Source organism: Hippopotamus amphibius, chromosome 6 (genome assembly GCF_030028045.1).
Source record: "Hippopotamus amphibius kiboko isolate mHipAmp2 chromosome 6, mHipAmp2.hap2, whole genome shotgun sequence".
Lineage (NCBI taxonomy): Eukaryota > Metazoa > Chordata > Mammalia > Artiodactyla > Hippopotamidae > Hippopotamus > Hippopotamus amphibius.
Genome location: NC_080191.1, coordinates 38257619 through 38273977, shown reverse-complemented (window position 1 = coordinate 38273977; position 16359 = coordinate 38257619). Strand labels below are relative to the sequence as shown.

The 16359-nt window shown below is 40.5% G+C and overlaps 1 protein-coding gene across 1 annotated transcript in view; it reads left to right on the top strand.

The window, feature by feature from the left end:
* Positions 1 to 11257, top strand: part of MED23 (mediator complex subunit 23) — an 80587-nt gene extending 69330 nt beyond the window's left edge. Inside the window, exon 32 of the mRNA XM_057740387.1 lies at positions 11228 to 11257. The gene's annotated coding sequence lies outside the window, so the exon portion shown is untranslated. The remainder of the gene's footprint in view (positions 1 to 11227) is intronic.
* Positions 11258 to 16359: the final 5102 nt, after the last annotated feature.

The window sequence follows — 16359 nt, the reverse complement described above, 5'->3', positions numbered from 1 at the left end:
GACGAGTCAGAAAAGCAGATTCCTGGGACCCCCTCTCTGGTCCAGTGAATTCGAATTTGTGTGTAAGGGGGAAGTTGTGAGTGGAGAGGCTTGGGTTCTGACTATTCTCAAACTTCTCAAATGATTTTGAAGCACATGAAAATTTGGGCTAGGCTGACATTGGCATTGCCAGTCCTCATTGAAAGCTCCCTAGTAGGAAGAGGTTTAATGCTACCTCCTTGAGTGGAGGAGAAGCAAGTTCAAAACAGGAAAACGTCCCCTGCACATTCTACTGACTTGAATCCCACTGTAGGTTCCTTAGCGATCCACCTCAGAGTGGGCACACTCCCCAAACAAGGCAGGACGTTTCCTGCAAATCAGTTTCCCAAGAGGGGTTCCAGGTTTCTTATCAAGTTTTAGGCTTGTGTGGATGTCTAGATTTGGCTGAATAAAATATCAGCTGCCATGACTGTTAACAGTCACACTGAATGTGGGCCATGCAAAATGTCCCTGTGGAAATAGAAAACTAGGCCAGCCCTTTCTGGGTAACGAAGGCCATGAATATTGCACAGAGAATGCAGTTTCTTTTCATGTAGTTCTTACCATGCTGATATATGTGACCACTTTAGAAAGTAGAAAATGCAGGGAAAATAGGAGGAGGCATACCTTAAAATATATATCAAGCAAAAAAGCTCAACAGCCTAGACATAGCTTTCTCGTATCGTGGTGTATGGTTACAGGAGAGAATGACGCGTGGGTGATTTCTCTGAAGGTTGAGTAATAACAGCTCACGTTGCGAGAGCTTGCTTGGTGTCAAAGCTGTGTTGAGTATTTCACATTTTTATCTTATGAGCCCTCATTAATTTGCCAATTGACGCAATGTCTTTTAATAAAATTAAGTGTGGAATAAAGTTAAGAAAACATGGACAAGCACTCTGGATACTTGGAGCCAGCAGGTGAAGCCAGAAATCCTGGTTTGTCCTCAAGGTTATTAGCGTCAGCTTCTGTGAGGTCATTTGCCAGACAAGTTTATTGGACAGGATTATGGTTTGGGGAGCCACCTGGTGAAATGCTTAGGGACGCACAAGGTAGTCCTCTTGGGAAAGAAAAACAAACACGTTTAGAACATCTAGTGCTACTTGTTATTTTCACCTGTGACACTGACGACAGAGCTGCTAGCACTCCCATCAGAATGGAGGGATCTAGTCAGTCAGTTAACATTTGAAAATTCTCGCCTGTTTGCATAGCATATAATATAAGGCATCTTGTAGAAGGTGGATTCCCTGTCTCAGAGGAGTTTACAATCTATTATGTGGAAAGGAGGATAAATTCCCACATATTTTTATTTATAAATGTGTAAGTTAGCCCTAAAAAGCAGCTAGAGCCTTACAGATCTGTGGGAAGGAATCAAGAGATGAGAAGCAAAAGTGAGGAAGTCCATGCAGCCAGTTGGAGGGCCCTGTCCTCAGAGGCGTCCCAGCATCCAGGGACGGTTTGGCGTGAAGAGAGGAGTCATTGAAAACGTCCAACACCACCTCTGAGCTGGACGGAGTTCAAAGGAAGGAGGAGGAAATTAAATCCCTGGTTACCAGCCTTGTCCAGGTCACGTTTTGCTTTCCCAGCTCTGTCTCTGGGGGCTCTGCCATGTTTTCTCTCGGCACCGCAGAAATCACAGGACCCCTCTTCCTTCTCCCTCTTCCTGCATCTATACAGCCTGACCTAGCTCCTTCAACGTCAGAGAGTGTCAGAGGCACCAATGAGGTGTGAGGTCCCTGGCCTCTGAGAACCCAATAGTCTACTTCATTCCCAGCTCTGACCCTCTCTGGAGGTTTTAGTGTGCCCAGGGCACGGCTGTGCACCATTTTCTTTCAGGCGTCAGCCAGTCCCTCTTTTCAGTAGCCTATAGTAACTTTTATTTTTTCATATTTATTTATTTATTTTGCTTTGCTGGGTCTCAGTTCGCAGGATCTTTGTTGCAGGATGCAAACTCTTAGTTGCGGCATGTGAGATCTTTAGTTGTGGCATGTAGGATCTAGTTCCAGGGACTGAACCTGGGCCCGCTGCCTTGGGAGCGTGGAGTCTTAGCCACTGGACCGCCAGGGAAGTCCCTAGCCTATAGTAACTTAATGACGTGTGTCCTTAATTCCAGTGGTGACCAAGGAGTGCCCCAGCCTACTGATAATAATGTGATAACAACAGGAGAACATTATTACCTCGATCCCATATTCCAGGCAGTGAGCTTCATAATACTCAACTAGGATCACGGTATCAGGGGCCGGCAAGGGTCTGTCCTGTGGCCACTTCTTTGTGGATACTTGATGCTGATGCTAATTGTGCCTTTAGTCCCTTATTGCCTGCTTCTGCTGTGCCCCTCGGCTCTTGGGCAGCCAGATCCTCAATGCTCTTTCCCATCCTGCTGCATCACCCCAGGGTACCTCCAGCTCCCCTGACCCACTCAGCCACATCTCTAGAAGTGGGAGAAAACCCAAACCTTCCCTTACGCTATCCGCCATTTTTCTCAGCATGTTTTGGCATAAATATTAGTGTGTGAGGTCTCCTGATTTCGCTCTTGATATGTGAAGATAAGATTTTCAGACTTCTAAAAACAAACAAACAAATTTTGTGGTACCCTCAAATACCTGGTTGATGACATTGAAAATCACATTTTGAAAATTAACATCTCCCTTACTGACGGAGTTCACAAGAATCTCCGTAGAGACCCAAAAGTCAACAATTTGACTCTTCTCTCTTTACCATTTCTATCTTGAGAACAGTCATCCCCAAAGCCATCTTTGCCACCAGAACAAAAGAAGGAGCCTAGATATTGAGAAATGCTGGCATTGGGTAGAGGGCTAAACTTCAGTTTACTATCTCCAATTATCATGGTACACAAGGAGAAAGCAAAATATAGAATTCAAACCTTGGTTGCTTTTTTTTTTTAAAGCAGAATAATGAGGATAATAGAAATATTGAGGACAGGCTGAGAGAGAGTGGGTCAACAATAATTTATTACAGATGAAGTAAGAACAGATGGTACACTCCTTTTCCTCACTCTCTATATTTAGTCTTGTTTAATCGTTATTTTTTCATAAAGAGTATTTAGGTCGGAGTTCCTAGTTGTAAGCAAGGAAAGCATACTCAGGCCAATTAAGCTGAAAAAGGAATTTATTAAAAGGATCCCAGGCAGCTGAGAGAAGTTTTGGGTGGGCTGGAAAACCAGGCTCAAGGCTGTTTCTGGGAACAAGCTCCCAAACATCGCCACAGAGGGAGCCTGATAAGGGGTCCCTCACAGTGACTGTTGCCACCAGATGTTACTGTTTGTCCTGATGCCATTAAGTGGACTTTATCAAATCTGCAAATGCCATAGTCACCCATGATGCTTCTGCTCCAGGAACTGTTCTTGGAACCACTCAGAAGCTTCACAATCCTGCTGCCACCAAGGCCATCGTAAGGGGTATCATACACAACTGCCTTCCCCAAGTGCTTGCTACCAGTCCAGCCTAAATGGAGGAACCCAGGAAATCTAAGAATGCCACTGAGCAAGGGGAAGGAGGGGTTGGGAGGAAGGTATGAGAATCAGTTTTTCTGGGCTCTATCTGCCCTTGTGAGGCTACATAGTCCCCTAAACATAGTGAGACTATTCAAAAGATGCTGGATTAGGGAAACTCAATATATGAAGTTAGAAAAAGCTAGAGATAACATCACTGTGGTGAGATCACAAGGATATATAGTTATGTACAAAAGCAAGGGAGTATAAAAATAATATACTACCCTTCATGTAGGGAAATGAAGGAAATAAGAAAAAATACGCACTTGCAAAAATAAACATTAGGAGGCTAAAGAATACACCATTAAAAATGATTACCTGAGGTGGGGAGAAATGAGGTGGAAGAGGAAGGGTAGAAGGCAGATTTCTTATCTGGATCTGACTTCTGAGTCATTACCTGCTAAGGAATATCATTTTATTTAAATCTCAGTGGCTGAAATTAAAAGCCAAACAAAACAAATGACCCTGGTTGCACATTAAATTATTAGGGTCACTGCACAGAGGAAAGATATATTTCAAGTAACTTTAAAACAGAGTACCTTGACTGTACATTCTTACTCTAAGGGAAAAAAATATTTTTAGCTTTTTTCAGTGGTAATATTGGTATTGTTTTTAAAAGTAGTTTCTTTGCATTGCAGGGTAAAATATAAGAGGAGGGAGATAAAACTATAAAATTAAAGAAATTAAGTAAAAATACTGTAATGACAAGATTAGAAATATCTGTATGAACTCGTTTTTCCAAAAAATATGCCCACTGAAATATCTAAGATATGAAGTCACTGCATTTGCATTTAGCTCTCTTAGAACAGGAATTTTGGCCTCTCATACCAAGGATTCAGATTTGGTGCCCAAAAGCAGGCAAGAACACTTTCAAAGACTTCATGGAGTCATGACTAAAGGACCCAGGAGCCAGCTTAAAGGGACTTCCACTGGTTATATTTGTGACAATTTGAAACCTCCCCCCTCCATAATTGTAGTTTATTGAAATTCATTGAATTTGTAAAAATCCATGAATCCACAGTGATACCAACAGAAGGAAAAGTTGGAAAAAAACCCAAAACAAATGAACCTCATTTGTCACCACTTGAGGCAGTTATTAAATTAACTCCTCTTGTGGGGGAGGGCGGATTTTCCCTCTACCCTTCTAGGTCCTTAGCTGAAACCCCCCTATATAAAAGACAGATTAACAGGAGAAAAATAAGCAGAAGTTTAATAGCATGTATACCTCCCGTACAAGTGGGAGATACCCAGTGTGAAAGGATTTCAATCTAAAATGGAACAAGAATATATGAAATGGGGAATTTCATGCATGCCCCCTCAGAAGAATGGAACTTCAGAACTGAGAGACTGATTTCTCATGAATGCCTGGTTTATGGAAGTCAAGGCTTATCTCCCAACCAATGAACACCTACCAAGAATTCCTCCCCACCCTCAAGCCAATGAACTTACTGTTTTAACTCTGGCTGGACTTCCTCTTGTTTGAGCTCCTTGCCAGGAAGTACAGCCCACCTCAAATCCACAACAGACCTGCCTGTATTTCCCAGATTGCAATTCCTCTGCTATTCCCAAATAAACCCAATTTATGGTAATTTGAGCCCACCTCAATTTACCTCCTTATTTAGGTTGACATTCAATGGTATTCGAATGTGAAATCTGAAGGAAATTACCCCCAAAGGGGCAATGACCCTTGGAATCCAGCAAAGTACCCACTGAATGTCTTGATCTCAATTCTTCCCTGGATGTTGCAACATGGGTCACCTTCTGCTTCTGATTTGACGAGTCTCCTCCTGGATTTTGAGCTCCCTCCCTTTGGTCTAGCTCTCTGACTTCATTCAGGATTTGGATAAGGACAGATTGTCCTCTGGTGAGTACTCTTTTGGTTTCTGAATTAGAGTGTTCTTGGTTTAGATTTAAACTGTGAATTTCCCTGAGAGCAAAACTAAAACCAGCAGGCACCAGTCAAGAACATAAACAGTGCTAGAAAACTTGTCACCTTTATTTGAGAGAAAATTGTCTCCAAAGCACAAGGTTCCCATATGAGGATAATGTGGTCACTGTTGACTAAAAAAAATACACAACGTGAGAGTTGCGAGTTGAGTTTATTTGGGGCAAAATGAGGACTGCAGCCTGGGAGACAGCATCCCAGATAGCTCTGAGAAACTGTTCCAAAGAGGCAGGGGGAAAATTAATATATATATAATCTTGGTGAAGGAGAAGTACATGCAATCAAACCCACATTTTTGTAGAGGGTTTCTGCTAGTCACGAGGAGCAGACGTCACCATGTAGGGATTTAGTGCTTTTCTAGGTATGAGGAGTTGCCAGGGTTGGGCTCATAAAATCAGCTCCTGAAAACACCTATCTGAAGACCTGTTCCGCCCATTTTCCAAAGCACAGAGTGCGTCATTCCTGGTCTCCACTCAGAATTCCCTTCAGGGGTTGCTGAAGGTCAGCCGCTGCAGCAGCACGTGTGATTTAATCATTATAGTAGAGGGAGATGGCAAGTGCCAATTTATAGTTGACATCACGGATGAGCAAGTTTCACAACAGGTCGCTAGCCACCTGCAAGAAAATTGCCAGCAAGGAGGAACAGCTGGTCATGGGTCAAATAGGGCCAAGGCCATCTACCAGGAAAAAAAGTATCCTGTGAAAGGCATACTATCAAAAAATACCCAAGTCCCACCCTTAAGCATACCCCTTAAGCTATCTAGAACTTTTTTCTTTGCTCTCAGGAAAACTCCAAAAATGAGATCCCAGTCATCTAAATGTTCTAAGGATAACCCCCCTTTATTTTTTAAATGTTAAAAAATTATGGCCTCTCTTCATATGCATGGATCAATCTTACTGAAGAGAACCTAGTTTTACAGTGGCCTTATGAGGAATGTTCCAATGAGACAAGATTGTTTATTTAAGAAGTGCACATGAAAGCAAGAGCTCCCCAATCGGACAAACAGAATGGGGTACCTGTTTTAATTGACAAGAAGTTTCCAAAAGGATTCAAAATTCCAAAGTAATTTTATTCAAAGATTCATTGAAAAAGGCTAGGGACTTCCCTCATGGCACAGTAGTCAAGAATCCACCGCCAATGCGGGGGACACAGGTTCAATCCCTGCTCCAGGAAGATCCCACATGCTGCGGAGCAACTTAGCCTGTGCGCAACAATTACTGAGCCTGAGCTCTAGAGCCCACATGCCACAACTACTGAGCCCATGTGCCACAACTACTGAAGCCTGCGCACACGCCTAGAGCCTATGCTTCTAGAGCACTGCAATGAGAAGCCCACTCACCACAACTAGAGAAAGCCAGCCCACAGCAACCAATTAATTAATTAATTAAAAAAGAAAAAGGCCAATGAACAATTAAAGATACAAGATGTACCTAAAACAAAGACTATAAGACACACATAACATCTACTGCTTCCCTCTGCCCTTTACTCAAGTACTCATTCTACTTCTCTTCTGTCTGAATTGTCTTTCCGCTCTGAAAAGACTATGGTCAAAAGCTGACCAAGCTGGCAGCTAATATTTGGAGTCTGATGGAAACATTTTTTTAAGGCATTCTTCCCTAAGCTAAATGAAACTATATACCCAAAGGGAAAGAAAAACCTTCCAAAGACAAAGCTCCAAGTCTTGAACAGAGGAATCTTTTTATTTCTATCTTAGTTGAAGATTTCCCTGTTCTAAAGAAGCAAATTGAAGATAATATAGTTAGATGGGTGGATCAACCTATGATATCATTCAAGTTGCAACCCAATCCCTTGAGGAATTAGAAACAACTGTACTTGTACACGAATTTAATTCTTTATAAGAATGCAGCTCTAGAAGCAAATCAAACCCCCCCATCCTTTTTACCAATCCCCAAACCTCCCCTATTCATCTCAAAAGGCTTGCAGTTATTGTATTTAAAAAAAAAAAAATCTGAATTTAAGAAACAAATGCAAGTTCTTGGAGGAACTTGCATTTTTCCCTTGTGCCTTTGAGATGTAAATATTCTACCTGGTTTTCCCTTGGAACTCTTAATTATGCCATATCTTTGAAATGCAAATTTCAAGGAGGTCATTCTTATCTAAGCAGGTGGGGGGCGGGGGTGGCAAAGAAAGCTATTAGAATCTAGGCAAATGAAATATCTTAAAACTCCACAACTGTTAGTAAAAAATTTAGGCCGTCTGAGCAGATAAACTTATGCCATCAGCCAGAAACACAATTTGGATCAAACTGTTCTTTTATAAACTAGTGAGTCTTGCATTTCTTACCTGTCTCAAACCTGGCTAAAATTTTAAAACAAAAGTTGTAAGATTGCTGTTTGCATCTATCTATATGTTTATGTCTGTTTATGTGTGTACGTGATAGATGTGTGATATTTTTCTACCTGCAGATGGTATTGCCAACATTAATTTGTAAAAGAGGTCCATGTAATTGGCTTAAAGAAAAATAAGTGCTTATATGAATTCAATACTTCGACTCCCAGAAACATTGAAACTAACCCAAATTTTTTTCCAAGTTCACATTGTCAACTTAAAAAAAATTGCACAACGTGAGAGTTGAGAGTTAAGTTTTATTTGGAGCAAAATGAGGATTGCAGTCCAGGAGACAGCATTTCAGATAGCTCTGAGAAACTGCTCCCAAGAGGCAGGGGGGAAGGTCAGTATATATGTGATTTTGGTGAAGGGGGGTACATGCAATAAGACGCGTATTTTTTTCACAGAAGGTTTCTGCTAGTCACGAGGAGCAGATGTCACTGTGAAGGATTTTAGTGTTTTTCTAGCTATGAGGAGATATGAGAATTGGGCTCATAAAATGAGCTCCTGAAAATATCTAACTATCTGAAGATACTGTCAGTTTTTCCCAGAGCACAGAGGGCCTCATTTCTGCTCTCCACCTGAACGCCTTACAGGGGGTGTTGAAAGTCAGCAGCTGCAGCAACACATGATTTAATCCTTGTAGAGGTAGATGGCAAGTGCCCATGGTAGGTACCAATTCGTAGTTGACAATGTGATCTAGGACAAGTCTTTACTGTTTACTGAAAAAAATGCACAATCTAAAAGTTGATAATTGTGTTTTGTTTAGTGAACATACTGAGAACTTAAGCCCAGGAGACAGCCTCTCAGGTAGCTCTGAGGGACTGCTCCAAAGAGGTAAGAGAGGAGTCAGGATATATAGGAGTTCAAACAAACCAACCAACCAACAAACAAAAAAACAGGTAGTAGAATATCAAAAGATTACCACTTATTAAAGAAAACCAGACTTCTCAAGTTAAAGAATAATGCTTTCCTGTGCATTAGAAGATGCAAGAGACTAGGGTCAATGAAATTGTTCCTTTGATGGGCGCCTTAACTATTTAGTGCCAGTATCCTGCTTTTCTTCATCCTGAAGACCTTCAGGGAGCTCCATCAGGGGGGCTACAGTGGCTGATGTCTTCATGGCCACAACATCCTTTGTTTACTGATAAGGCAGGCTGACATTCTCTGCCCACATTAATAAATAAAAGCTAGTTTGTTTGTTGATTTAATTTTAGAAGTCATGTCTCTATTGTCATCAGCACTAAGCATAAAACTTATTCTACCTAGGTTTACTAAAATAAGCTCATGTTATCTCTGTTACAGAATTTGTCAGCAAGAAAGATAACTTAAGAACATGGCTTACATATTCAACATCTAATGAAATTTTCTCGAGTAATCTAACATAATGGTAACATGATGGTTATTACCAAGTAAATTAAATAGATGTAAGATATAAGTTTATAAATAAACTTTTCAACAATAATTGTGCTTTATGGTATGTGTACTTAAAAATAATTTCCAAAGTCTTTTTGGTTACTTGAAATCTTAAAGCCATACTGAGATAACTTGACTGATGAGTATTCATTGAATATCTAGATTATTACCAAATAATATTTAAAAAAAATGAAAACATTAATTACTGCACATAGGTTTGTATACTTTTGACTTCCTTTTACAGAGAAACTAAAGCTATTTTGTTCTCTTAGTAAATATAGTGCCACACTGAAAATTTTATGAGGAAGAATATAATATTTGCTAAACAGATAGGGCAAGAGGTCCCCAGAGGAAAAGAACCAGTTATAGTTTTGACATAAGAGGAGCCATTTTGGCCTAAGCCATTTTGTGATCTAAACCTGGCCACAAAGCTTGCCCTTGAACAGGTCTCAGTAGTAACGATCTTAAGGGAACAGAAGAACAAAGACCACTTCAGGCAAGGGAAGTAACAACAGCAAAGATAATAAATCAGTTGTAAAGATTCTGTTTCAGCGGTAAAGATGGCTCAAAGCACTTTCTTGAGCTATTTTGCAGAATTTAACACACCTTCCCCTCCCTGAGCACTCAACCACCAGATCAACTGAAACCTAAGGGATGATGGTGTTGACCTTTTCTGACACTCATGATTTCAATCAACTAAAGCTTGGACTCCATCAACCTCCTCCCCAATTCTATGCTAAATTCACCTCTGCTCAAGTCCCTTCATGAATATGTGTGTACACTTAGCTTAAAATATCCCCAGTTTTGCTGTTCAGAGAGACACTGCTTTGGGAAAGATCCCTGGTGTTCTCCTTACTCACTGAAAGTAATAAATCCTTCCTTCCCCTAATCTTTGGCTTGGCTGTGTCTTTTGGCTCCCCATCCACCAAGAGGTGAACCCAGTTTTCAAGTAACAAGTCTAGAAGTTAGGGAATATGCTCTGGCCTGGAAGGATGATGTCATTGTTCCAGTATCTCAGGCCATTGCAAAGAGGATAATCCAACCTCCGAATGACTTGGGTTTGCCACCATGCTGCTGACCCTATGGCCTCAGTTTCTGTGGAACAAACTCAGCCTCCTCTCTATCGTGTCAGACTCCCTAACCCTATGGGTCCATTTCTCTGTCTCTGGTCACCAACCCCAAACCTGGGAACTCTGTGTCCAGGCTGTGTACAAAATAAGGGACACAAGGCAAAAGCAACCAAAATAAAACCACCCTTGTGATCTACAAACCCCTAAATTTGACTGGCCCCCATGGCTGTCACCTTTCCTTCCAGACTTGAACCACAGACTCAGTAGGGACTACCAGGAGGTTTCATGATTTAAATTCATTTCTTTTGGCAGACCCCTACTTCCCTGGCTAGGATAAAGTGCAAATGAGGCTATAATAAATAATCTCTCCTCAGCTCTTGAAGATATTGCACAATATGCTTCTAAAGCAATAGCTACCCAACAAATATCCCTAGATCGTAGGCCAAAATTGATTTTGATACTAGAGTAGCAGAACGCAGAGGTTTTTGTGTTGTGGCCAATACCACTTGCTGCACTTGGATTGACACTTCTGGGGAAGTTGAGACTCAGCTACATAAGATCACTGAACAAACCAGCTTGTTTAAGAAAGTGACTCCTAAGTGGAATTTGTCTTTAACTTTTTGATTCCGATTGGTTAGGGTCTTGAGTACCATGGCTCTGAAGTGCACTAGATAGTGGGAAGTATTGTGCTTATAATAATCGGAGTAGTCTCCCTGGTATGCTGTATTTAGAATATTGTTTTTATGCTTAACCTAAGACTCAACTGACCATTAAAACTGAACTAACCACCCTAGAGGAGTATGACTGAGATTCTTCATTTCTCTTTCCTTTTGTTGTTCAAATGAGACCAACAAAATGCACTTGTCATTTCCCTCCTCCATGGGATGACACACCTGAGGATGGTCCTCTTCTACTTCCAGGGACATGTACTCCACCTCACAATGTCTTTGAGGAAAAGAAAGGAAGGAAGGAAGGAAGGAAGGAAGGAAGGGAAGAAAGAAAGATCAATATCAGAAAGAGGAGGATGACAAATTCTCTAGAGACTCTTATCAATGGAGAAGACAAGGACTTAAATCTACATAACAACTGTGTTTTGCCTGGTAAGCTTTCTTAATGGTGTCCCCATTCCTCCCCCACCCCCCAATACTGTCTTTTGTCTTTAGCTGGAGATGGTATTTAAGGTGGTGGATCGGCCATTTCAAGGAGTTGCACAGGATGTATACATGTTACTATGCTCTTGTTTATTTTTCTTTTATTGGTGTGTTTTTTATTACAGGGGTTCACAGCCAAGAACCTAAAAGGATAGAGAGAAAATTATTTTTCCTCCCCTACAATGGTAACAAGATAGCACCAATCAATATATAGAAAATAATAAAATTAAGAAATACTCATTTTGCAACAATTAGTCCAATCATTGATTCAGGCAAGGAACTGGTGACACCCTTAGAAAAACAGTTGATGGAGAACTGGACAGATGAATGGAGCCACAATAACACTACAGAGATTGGTTTCTGGTTGCTATGGAGGGATGAAGATGTTAACCCTGCCCCCAGTGGTTTCTCTGGGCATCCTACTGATGGACAACCAGATATCAAGGGTCCCCTGTTGAGATGCAATATGAAGTAAAACACAACATCTAGGATCTATTGCAGCCAAAAAATGTTTAAATTGAATCAAACCTTTATATCTAATTTCCAATTAACAGGCAAAAGGTAAATGATGCCACAAGGAAACAATCAGATCAATCCTGAATTGGGAGTATTTTCTTCATTGTGAGCCATTCTCTTCAGTAACACAGTACCATTAAAATGTTACTGTCCAGATTAAAAGGAGCTTAAAGCACCCGCAATCAGATGCAATGTGTGGTATCAAATTGGATCCTGTTTTGGAGTTATATATGATTTGGGGAACATTTAGGGAAATTTAAATATGGACTGGTTATTAGATGATATTAAAGATTTTAGAACGTGTTTTTAACTGAGAAAATGTTATTTTAGTTATGTAGGAAAATGCAACTGTTATACTTATGGTGGAATGTCTTGGTGTCCAGGAAGTTACTTTAAAACAATTCTACATAGAGACTTCCCTGGTGACGCAGTGGTTAAGTATCTGACTGCAATGCAGGGGACATGGGTTCAAGCCCTGGTCTGGGAAGATCCCACATGCCATGGAGCAACTAAGCCCGCGTGCCACGACTACTGAAGCCCGTGCACCTAGAGCCTGTGCTCCGCAACTAGAGAAGCCACTGCAGTGAGAAGCCCACGCACCACAACAAAGAGTAGCCCCTGATCGCTACAACTAGAGAAAGCCTGTGTGCAGCAGTGAAGACACAAGGCAGCCAAAAATAAATAAATAAATTAATTAATTAATTAAAAAAAACAATTCTACATAAAAGTAAATGTTCAGAAAGCTGCTGGATATAGGAGAGCAAAACTAAATTTCCAATAATGGGTGTTATCAAGCAAAGCACAGGGTTTGATTACTAAGTCAATTTAAGTTTCTGCCTTCTCTATTGACAAGAGATTCTAGACATTAGACATCTTTCTCTGCCTGGTACAGAGAGGGAGACACTCTCACAAGTAGAGATTTCCCTTATAAATGGAAATGTCCTTTACAAAAGGGTAACTTCAACTCAATTTTCAGAGCTTCTTCTGTGTCTCCTGTTGCTTAAAAATAACCAGCTCAAGATAATCCTTATGCCAAAGAGGCATATTTTAGGGTGGTGTATTCTGCTCCCCTTTATGGGCAATTAGAAAATACATTTTTCACTGAGTTAATTACTTTCTATAATTATGTTAGAACATTTCATTGTATTGTACTACAAAGCGGTCATATCTCTGAGGAGTTTTAATTACTCAGCCTAAAGCGGAGGTCTACGTTGGCTGTCCTACATCAGGCAGCAGTAGCCACCCACAATTCCACTGACAGCAAATGTGGGGGTATTGGCTTGCTAAGGGCTGCCATGACAAACTAGGGGGCTTCAACAACACAAATACACTCTTTCACATCTCTAGAGGCTGGAAGTCCAAGACGAGTTGTCAGCAGAGTTGGTTCTTTCTGTGCCCCACCTCTCCCCAGCTTCTGGTGATTTATGAGCAATTGTTGGTATTCCTTGGCTTCCAGAAGCATCACCCTGATCTTTGCCTTCATCTACACAAATCTCCCCTTTTTATAAGGACACCAGTCGTGTTGGATTAGAGCTCACCCTAATGACAACATATTAATTTGATTACCTCTGTAAAGACCCTATCACCAGATCAGGTCACATTCTGAGGTCCTGGGGCTTGGGACTTCAACATATGAATTTGGGGAGATAGGGCACCATTCAACCCTTTACAGTGGGGGAGAGCGCAGTCTGTGATTGTGGTGTGAAACCATGGTCTTGAGAAGTCTAAGAATTCACAGACTACATAAGCCTGAGCATCTACTGAGAGGTGGGTCCAGGGGACGGGGTACCACTTTCCCTGCCTTAGACTAAAACAACACTGCTTCTAAGTCTTCACATATTGGTGCCCACATGAGATTTCCTGAAAAAAGAAAAAATTGTCAGGGGGAGCTTCCCTGGTGACACAGTGGTTAAGAACCCACCTGCCAGTGGAGGGGATGCGGGTTCTATCCCTGGTCTGGGAAGCTCCTGCATGCCGTGGAGCAACTAAGCCTGTGCACCACAACTACTGAAGCCCGTGAGCTTAGAGCCTGTGCTCTGCAACAAGAGAAGCCACCATGATGAGAAGCGCGTGCACCACAACAAAGACCCAATGCAGCCAAAAATAAATAAATAAATAAATAAATTTAAAAAGATTGTCAGGAAGGAGAAAAGGGGAGTCCTTGTTCAGTGGATATAGGGTTTCAGTTTTATAAGATGAGGAAGTTCTAGTGTTCTGGTGTGCAACAATGTGCAGATAGCTACTGTACTGTACACTTAAACAAACAGTAAGATGGTAAATTTTACAATATATGATTTTTACCACAATTTTTTGAAAACAGAGCACCCCGAATTGGATTTTTTTAGCTGACTTTTGTTTTACAGCAATATTTCCTGAAGCAGTGACTCACAGACTACGACTTTTTTTTAATATATACAATTTTGAAAGGTCACTCCATTTACAGAGTTCAGCATTGGCTGTAGTCCCCATGTTGCACAATACATCCTTGTAGCCTCCCTTACACCCAATAGTCTGTACCTCCCACTCCCTCGCCCCTACACTGCCCCTCTCCCCTCTCCCCACCAGTAACCACTAGTTTGTTCTCTATGTCTCTACCACAATTTTTTTAAAAAAGAGAAATTCGTCATAAAACCATGCTCCATATGAAGGACTAAGAATGGCGTTTAGCCTGTGCCACCCCAACACAGTGACAGCAGTATTTGCACAGGAAAAATAAATGCCCACCACATCCTGCCTCTCACTAGATCTCCACATTTTCTTCTTGCCCCCAAATTCCAAGAATCAGAACTAATTCTCTTGTTTCACAAAATTATTTTTCCTTTACTTCCTGAGAGTGAATCTGATTTTCTTAAGAAATGTCCTGGGACTTCCCTGGCAGTCCAGTGGCTGAGACTTCACCTTGCAACGCAGGTGGTGCGGGTTCAGTCCCTGGTTGGGGAGCTAAGATTTCACATGCCTCGCACCCAAAAACCCAAAACATAAAACAGAAGCAAGCGCCCAAAAACCCAAAACATAAAACAGAAGCAATATTGTAGCAAATTCAATAAAGACTTTAAAAATGGCCCACATCAAAAAAAATCTTAGCAAAAAAAAAATGCCCGGATGCATATGGGTTTTTTTTCAATGACAGTGGTAGGCATAGTATGAAACCTGAAAATTTCAGTCTCACTGTTTTTTATATTTTTATTATGTATGCCTTTGGAAATTTAAAAAATCACCCAAAGAAGATAAAATAATACCATGATTCAATGACTATATTCCTTTACAAATTAGAAATAAAAATATAGTATATAAGCCATCCTAGTGGGTGTGAAGTGCTATCTCATTGTGGTTTTGATTTGCATTTCCCTAAAGACTAATAGTGTGAGCATATTTTCATGTGCCTGTTGGTCATTTGTTTATCTTCTTTGGAGAAATGTATATTCAAATTCGTTTTCATTTTTTAATTGGATATTTGGGGGGGTCGTTGTTGAGTAGTAAGAATTCTTTGTGTATTATAGATATCAGAACTTTATCAGAAAACAAAGTATGTAAATATTGACTCACACTTTTACAAAAAATATAGTATATAAATACTGACTACTAAACTTTATAATTAAAATCTATTACACAAGGGGGCGCTAGATTAACATATAATAGGTTGACTCACAAAGGAAGCAACATTTAAATTAGCTTTAGAATATAATTTAACTTAAATTTTAGCTATTGTTTTTCCATAGCTGAGAATTGTCAGTATTCACCAATTGAAGATTTTTTTTCACATTCCATGTGGGAATTAATCTCTTTTTACATCTGAGAATTCAAAAGTTTCTTTGAATGAGTCCTCCCAAAACACACGCGCGCGCGCGCACACACACACACACATCCCCCAGCAAATCAACGCACACACCTCTCACATGATCTGAAAGAGCAATGAGATCTCATACTATTAAGCATTTTTCTTACCCATACAGTGCGTTATATTAAGCAATTAGAAGCAATTGTCAAAATAATTAAATAAACACTACTGGTGATGCAGCATGTCCTTAAAAAGGTTATTCATTTACATGCATTCTTAGTTTGAATCTTTAAGGGAATTACGTGTTGTCATGAATCATAGTTCATTCGGGCAAACTTGGTCCTCCTAACTTTACACTTCCCCATCCCGCAGAGTTATTTATAGGAACTATCAGGCCAAATCAGCAAAAGTTTCAGGAGGGGAAAGAAATGTCTAGAAACACTCATGTCCTCATTTCAAATTTACCCAGTAAATGTCCATAGTATAAAGATTTGAATTTATGTAGTGGGAAAAAAATCAACAAGCTCTAATTAAAGTTCAAGGGGAGAAAATGCTCACCGTTCTAAATCTCATTCTACAGACTGAGTATTCAATTAATAATTTTGTA